The sequence below is a fragment of the Bemisia tabaci genome, chromosome 8 (assembly GCF_918797505.1).
Source record: "Bemisia tabaci chromosome 8, PGI_BMITA_v3".
In the NCBI taxonomy this organism is placed as follows: Eukaryota; Metazoa; Arthropoda; class Insecta; order Hemiptera; family Aleyrodidae; genus Bemisia; species Bemisia tabaci.
Genome location: NC_092800.1, coordinates 47,422,937 through 47,430,880, shown reverse-complemented (window position 1 = coordinate 47,430,880; position 7,944 = coordinate 47,422,937). Strand labels below are relative to the sequence as shown.

Here is a 7,944-nt window from a genome sequence, read left to right as displayed (position 1 = left end):
CTCCCAGCCCTTCGGCTCCGGGCCCGCTGGATACCCCTACCGGTCCCCTAAAAAAACTCAAATGGGACCGCCCTCCTCAGACCACCGCAAAAGCCCCTACGGCCTCGTCCAAGTTGACAACTCCGAAAGTCCTCCGAAGGATAAGTCACCCACTTCCCACCGCCGAAACCGCCCTGAAAACCCCTTTCCGCGCCTCGCCACCTATCGCGATCGAAAGTACGCATCTTTTTACGTAGGAAACCGTCCGCTTCTCCTTCCTGGACCATCGGTGGCCCCCGCTGCAACCCCGTCAAAACGGAGGGGAAAAAAAATCGAATTTCCCCTTTCCGGCTCCGTTTTTCGACTCTCCCGGCCGACCGACCGCTCCGATCGCCACCGGACCTCCGCCATCCTATGCGTCTTTTCACGCCCGACATTTTCGGTCCTTATCGATTTCCCCGTCCGGCCACTCCTTAGCCGTCAAATCGGCCATTTTTCGGAAAAATCCCGAAAAAAAAAAATCAAAAAAATCGATAGCCCCCGAAAAACGCGTCGGACGGAAAAACTCTATTTTTCTCTCACCTTTTCTGCTCCTCCTGACGAGAGCTAACCTAACCTAACCTAACCTAACCTAACCTAACCTAACTCGAGGTTGACAGTAATTCCTGCTTCAGCTAAACGTCGAAGTACTTCTTCCAGAAGTTTGAGTAATTCTTCTTCAGTTGAGGCATAAAGTACGATATCATCGAGAAAATTCACCAGTCCAAAATATCGCAAGTCAGAGAAAAGTATATTGGTGAGACGCGTTAATACCTGGGCACCAGTGGCGAGCCCGAATGGGACACGAAGATATTCGTACAATCCCCACGGCACACAGAAGGCTGTTTTAGGTATAGAGTCCTTTGCCAATGGGATCTGGTTGTAGGCAGAATTTAAGTCTAATACACAAAAGAACTTCGCTCCTTTGAACCATGAGAAGGCAGTGTTTATGTCAGGTAAAGGCACAGCTTCAATTTTGATTTTCTGGTTCAACTTTCTGTAGTCAATGACCAACCTATGGTCAGTTTCTCCTTTAGGTACGAGAAAAGCTGGCGACGCATAATTACTTTTACTGGGCCTAATGACCCTTTTCCTTTCCAAATCTAGCACTTTCTCTTTGAGTATCGCCATTTTTGGAGGGAGAGCAGAATAAGGATGAGATCTCACTGGGGAAAGGTCTGTCATCTCGATTTCATGTTCTAACAAGTGAGTTGCTCCTAACTCAGGGGTGAGGACTTGCGGGAATTTTGCCAAAATTCTGTTAACTCTGGTCTGCATCTCGGACGATAAATGGCTGAGGTCAACTTCGCATGGTGATGAATCCTCTTCCACGGTCATGGGGAGCACTTGGTCTTCTATCTTTGCTGCAGTCGGGGTTGAAAATGTAATCTGCTTTCTGGGTTGATTCCCATCTCTGCCACAGAAGGCAAAGGCAAAACTTGATGAGTGGATGCTCAGGACCAGACCTGAGTATCGCATGAAATCTATGCCTAGGATAGCATCGAGGTGCAAGGAAGGTACCACTAGGAAATCGAAATTCCAGGAAAAATTCTCTATCTTGAAATGTAGCTGGGCAATGCATAAAACAGACATGGGTTCATCGGAAGCCGTGTAGCATACCATGTTGGTCTCCACTTCTTTCTTGAGACAAAAGGAACCTTTAAGTTGTTGGTAGATTCTCTCAGAGATAAGACAGCGAGCACTTCCTGAGTACAAAAGCGCAGAAACACGCAAGTCACCCAAATTTATAGATGCATAAGGTAGAGGAGCGCAAGAAGGTACCGACACCTTGAAAATTTGATGAAGGTGCGGATCAGATGGATCCACATCACGGCCGCTCCATGCAGGATGTGGAAAGTCTAGTTTTTTGGAGGTACATCGTCTAATTTCGATCGGCAGAAGCGAGCGGTGTGTCCGATTTTGTCGCACCGGAAACATTTAAAAACTTTCTTTTCTGCTCCAAATTTTGCTGGTTGTGAGTTAACAGGGTCCTTGTTGTTATCGACTGTCGGATTAAGTTTAACTTCTATGGGTTGCGGGTCGATGTGGTTCGTCGAGATTTTATTCGGGAGTATGCTCTGATAGATACTGTTCTTTGCAGCCTCTTTTGGTCTATTTTGATCCGCCAGGTAGATGCTCCCACGTCCATCCGCGGAGCGGGGTCTGCGACGTAGACTTCTCTGTTTACTTCTTTTTTTTTAAAATAGTCGTTATTATGTGTCTGTGAGTAGATCACTCGAGTCGGACGTGGCCTTAGAGTGGGCCGGATTGACGTAGCGGGTGCGGGTCGGACGCTTGAGTAGCGAGCGGGTGGCAAGAGAGGTTTAAGTAGGTTTTCGGGGGGTTGGAAAAGAGAATTTTTCATTTTTTTCCAGATTTTTTTTTTTTTTTTTTTTTTTTTTAAACCTATTTTTTTTAAGCGAATTTTTCATTTTTTTTCAGTTTGCGGAGGGCTAAGTATGAGGGAGGTTCGCCCCTAGGGGCGAATTTTAAAAAATGGCGTAAGCTCCGTTATCGAGGAGGGATACCTGTCTACGCGTATACGCGGTGGGATCCGATCCAACCCCGTAATTATCGGTCGGACAATTTCTCGGGGTCGACACTTTGGAAATCCCTTCTACAAGACTCTATCGTGATAATATAAAACCCCCCGGAAGATGCTCCCACGTCCATCCGCGGAGCGGGGTCTGCGACGTAGACTTCTCTGTTTACTTCTTTTTTTTTTAAATAGTCGTTATTATGTGTCTGTGAGTAGATCACTCGAGTCGGACGTGGCCTTAGAGTGGGCCGGATTGACGTAGCGGGTGCGGGTCGGACGCTTGAGTAGCGAGCGGGTGGCAAGAGAGGTTTAAGTAGGTTTTCGGGGGGTTGGAAAAGAGAAATTTTCATTTTTTTCCAGATTATTTTTTTTTTTTTTTTTTTTTTTTAAACCTATTTTTTTTAAGCGAATTTTTCATTTTTTTTTCAGTTTGCGGAGGGCTAAGTATGAGGGAGGTTCGCCCCTAGGGGCGAATTTTAAAAAATGGCGTAAGCTCCGTTATCGAGGAGGGATACCTGTCTACGCGTATACGCGGTGGGATCCGATCCAACCCCGTAATTATCGGTCGGACAATTTCTCGGGGTCGACACTTTGGAAATCCCTTCTACAAGACTCTATCGTGATAATATAAAACCCCCCGGAAGATGCTCCCACGTCCATCCGCGGAGCGGGGTCTGCCGCGTAGACTTCTCTGTTTACTTCTTTTTTTTTAAAATAGTCGTTATTATGTGTCTGTGAGTAGATCACTCGAGTCGGACGTGGCCTTAGAGTGGGCCGGATTGACGTAGCGGGTGCGGGTCGGACGCTTGAGTAGCGAGCGGGTGGCAAGAGAGGTTTAAGTAGGTTTTCGGGGGGTTGGAAAAGAGAAATTTTCATTTTTTTCCAGATTATTTTTTTTATATTTTTTTTTTTTTTAAACATATTTTTTTTAAGCGAATTTTTCATTTTTTTTTCAGTTTGCGGAGGGCTAAGTATGAGGGAGGTTCGCCCCTAGGGGCGAATTTTAAAAAATGGCGTAAGCTCCGTTATCGAGGAGGGATACCTGTCTACGCGTATACGCGGTGGGATCCGATCCAACCCCGTAATTATCGGTCGGACAATTTCTCGGGGTCGACACTTTGGAAATCCCTTCTACAAGACTCTATCGTGATAATATAAAACCCCCCGGAAGATGCTCCCACGTCCATCCGCGGAGCGGGGTCTGCGACGTAGACTTCTCTGTTTACTTCTTTTTTTTTTAAATAGTCGTTATTATGTGTCTGTGAGTAGATCACTCGAGTCGGACGTGGCCTTAGAGTGGGCCGGAGTGACGTAGCGGGTGCGGGTCGGACGCTTGAGTAGCGAGCGGGTGGCAAGAGAGGTTTAAGTAGGTTTTCGGGGGGTTGGAAAAGAGAATTTTTCATTTTTTTCCAGATTTTTTTTTTTTTTTTTTTTTTTTTTAAACCTATTTTTTTTAAGCGAATTTTTCATTTTTTTTTCAGTTTGCGGAGGGCTAAGTATGAGGGAGGTTCGCCCCTAGGGGCGAATTTTAAAAAATGGCGTAAGCTCCGTTATCGAGGAGGGATACCTGTCTACGCGTATACGCGGTGGGATCCGATCCAACCCCGTAATTATCGGTCGGACAATTTCTCGGGGTCGACACTTTGGAAATCCCTTCTACAAGACTCTATCGTGATAATATAAAACCCCCCGGAAGATGCTCCCACGTCCATCCGCGGAGCGGGGTCTGCGACGTAGACTTCTCTGTTTACTTCTTTTTTTTTTAAAATAGTCGTTATTATGTGTCTGTGAGTAGATCACTCGAGTCGGACGTGGCCTTAGAGTGGGCCGGATTGACGTAGCGGGTGCGGGTCGGACGCTTGAGTAGCGAGCGGGTGGCAAGAGAGGTTTAAGTAGGTTTTCGGGGGGTTGGAAAAGAGAATTTTTCATTTTTTTCCAGATTTTTTTTTTTTTTTTTTTTTTTTTAAACCTATTTTTTTTAAGCGAATTTTTCATTTTTTTTTCAGTTTGCGGAGGGCTAAGTATGAGGGAGGTTCGCCCCTAGGGGCGAATTTTAAAAAATGGCGTAAGCTCCGTTATCGAGGAGGGATACCTGTCTACGCGTATACGCGGTGGGATCCGATCCAACCCCGTAATTATCGGTCGGACAATTTCTCGGGGTCGACACTTTGGAAATCCCTTCTACAAGACTCTATCGTGATAATATAAAACCCCCCGGAAGATGCTCCCACGTCCATCCGCGGAGCGGGGTCTGCGACGTAGACTTCTCTGTTTACTTCTTTTTTTTTAAAATAGTCGTTATTATGTGTCTGTGAGTAGATCACTCGAGTCGGACGTGGCCTTAGAGTGGGCCGGATTGACGTAGCGGGTGCGGGTCGGACGCTTGAGTAGCGAGCGGGTGGCAAGAGAGGTTTAAGTAGGTTTTCGGGGGGTTGGAAAAGAGAAATTTTCATTTTTTTCCAGATTATTTTTTTTATTTTTTTTTTTTTTTAAACATATTTTTTTTAAGCGAATTTTTCATTTTTTTTTCAGTTTGCGGAGGGCTAAGTATGAGGGAGGTTCGCCCCTAGGGGCGAATTTTAAAAAATGGCGTAAGCTCCGTTATCGAGGAGGGATACCTGTCTACGCGTATACGCGGTGGGATCCGATCCAACCCCGTAATTATCGGTCGGACAATTTCTCGGGGTCGACACTTTGGAAATCCCTTCTACAAGACTCTATCGTGATAATATAAAACCCCCCGGAAGATGCTCCCACGTCCATCCGCGGAGCGGGGTCTGCGACGTAGACTTCTCTGTTTACTTCTTTTTTTTTAAAATAGTCGTTATTATGTGTCTGTGAGTAGATCACTCGAGTCGGACGTGGCCTTAGAGTGGGCCGGAGTGACGTAGCGGGTGCGGGTCGGACGCTTGAGTAGCGAGCGGGTGGCAAGAGAGGTTTAAGTAGGTTTTCGGGGGGTTGGAAAAGAGAATTTTTCATTTTTTTCCAGATTTTTTTTTTTTTTTTTTTTTTTTTTAAACCTATTTTTTTTAAGCGAATTTTTCATTTTTTTTTCAGTTTGCGGAGGGCTAAGTATGAGGGAGGTTCGCCCCTAGGGGCGAATTTTAAAAAATGGCGTAAGCTCCGTTATCGAGGAGGGATACCTGTCTACGCGTATACGCGGTGGGATCCGATCCAACCCCGTAATTATCGGTCGGACAATTTCTCGGGGTCGACACTTTGGAAATCCCTTCTACAAGACTCTATCGTGATAATATAAAACCCCCCGGAAGATGCTCCCACGTCCATCCGCGGAGCGGGGTCTGCGACGTAGACTTCTCTGTTTACTTCTTTTTTTTTTAAATAGTCGTTATTATGTGTCTGTGAGTAGATCACTCGAGTCGGACGTGGCCTTAGAGTGGGCCGGATTGACGTAGCGGGTGCGGGTCGGACGCTTGAGTAGCGAGCGGGTGGCAAGAGAGGTTTAAGTAGGTTTTCGGGGGGTTGGAAAAGAGAAATTTTCATTTTTTTCCAGATTATTTTTTTTATATTTTTTTTTTTTTTAAACATATTTTTTTTAAGCGAATTTTTCATTTTTTTTTCAGTTTGCGGAGGGCTAAGTATGAGGGAGGTTCGCCCCTAGGGGCGAATTTTAAAAAATGGCGTAAGCTCCGTTATCGAGGAGGGATACCTGTCTACGCGTATACGCGGTGGGATCCGATCCAACCCCGTAATTATCGGTCGGACAATTTCTCGGGGTCGACACTTTGGAAATCCCTTCTACAAGACTCTATCGTGATAATATAAAACCCCCCGGAAGATGCTCCCACGTCCATCCGCGGAGCGGGGTCTGCGACGTAGACTTCTCTGTTTACTTCTTTTTTTTTAAAATAGTCGTTATTATGTGTCTGTGAGTAGATCACTCGAGTCGGACGTGGCCTCAGAGTGGGCCGGAGTGACGTAGCGGGTGCGGGTCGGACGCTTGAGTAGCGAGCGGGTGGCAAGAGAGGTTTAAGTAGGTTTTCGGGGGGTTGGAAAAGAGAATTTTTCATTTTTTTCCAGATTATTTTTTTTTTTTTTTTTTTTTTTAAACCTATTTTTTTTAAGCGAATTTTTCATTTTTTTTTCAGTTTGCGGAGGGCTAAGTATGAGGGAGGTTCGCCCCTAGGGGCGAATTTTAAAAAATGGCGTAAGCTCCGTTATCGAGGAGGGATACCTGTCTACGCGTATACGCGGTGGGATCCGATCCAACCCCGTAATTATCGGTCGGACAATTTCTCGGGGTCGACACTTTGGAAATCCCTTCTACAAGACTCTATCGTGATAATATAAAACCCCCCGGAAGATGCTCCCACGTCCATCCGCGGAGCGGGGTCTGCGACGTAGACTTCTCTGTTTACTTCTTTTTTTTTTAAATAGTCGTTATTATGTGTCTGTGAGTAGATCACTCGAGTCGGACGTGGCCTTAGAGTGGGCCGGATTGACGTAGCGGGTGCGGGTCGGACGCTTGAGTAGCGAGCGGGTGGCAAGAGAGGTTTAAGTAGGTTTTCGGGGGGTTGGAAAAGAGAAATTTTCATTTTTTTCCAGATTATTTTTTTATATTTTTTTTTTTTTTAAACATATTTTTTTTAAGCGAATTTTTCATTTTTTTTTCAGTTTGCGGAGGGCTAAGTATGAGGGAGGTTCGCCCCTAGGGGCGAATTTTAAAAAATGGCGTAAGCTCCGTTATCGAGGAGGGATACCTGTCTACGCGTATACGCGGTGGGATCCGATCCAACCCCGTAATTATCGGTCGGACAATTTCTCGGGGTCGACACTTTGGAAATCCCTTCTACAAGACTCTATCGTGATAATATAAAACCCCCCGGAAGATGCTCCCACGTCCATCCGCGGAGCGGGGTCTGCGACGTAGACTTCTCTGTTTACTTCTTTTTTTTTAAAATAGTCGTTATTATGTGTCTGTGAGTAGATCACTCGAGTCGGACGTGGCCTTAGAGTGGGCCGGATTGACGTAGCGGGTGCGGGTCGGACGCTTGAGTAGCGAGCGGGTGGCAAGAGAGGTTTAAGTAGGTTTTCGGGGGGTTGGAAAAGAGAATTTTTCATTTTTTTCCAGATTATTTTTTTTTTTTTTTTTTTTTTTAAACATATTTTTTTTAAGCGAATTTTTCATTTTTTTTTCAGTTTGCGGAGGGCTAAGTATGAGGGAGGTTCGCCCCTAGGGGCGAATTTTAAAAAATGGCGTAAGCTCCGTTATCGAGGAGGGATACCTGTCTACGCGTATACGCGGTGGGATCCGATCCAACCCCGTAATTATCGGTCGGACAATTTCTCGGGGTCGACACTTTGGAAATCCCTTCTACAAGACTCTATCGTGATAATATAAAACCCCCCGGAAGATGCTCCCACGT

General features: G+C 45.7%; 1 long non-coding RNA gene across 1 annotated transcript in view; it reads left to right on the top strand.

Annotated features, from left to right (window-relative positions):
* The first annotated feature begins 574 nt into the window (after nucleotides 1–574).
* Nucleotides 575–7,944, top strand: part of LOC140225291 (uncharacterized) — a 145,090-nt gene continuing 137,720 nt past the window's right edge. The window contains exon 1 of the long non-coding RNA XR_011900417.1: nucleotides 575–630. This is a non-coding gene — a long non-coding RNA (uncharacterized lncRNA). The remainder of the gene's footprint in view (nucleotides 631–7,944) is intronic.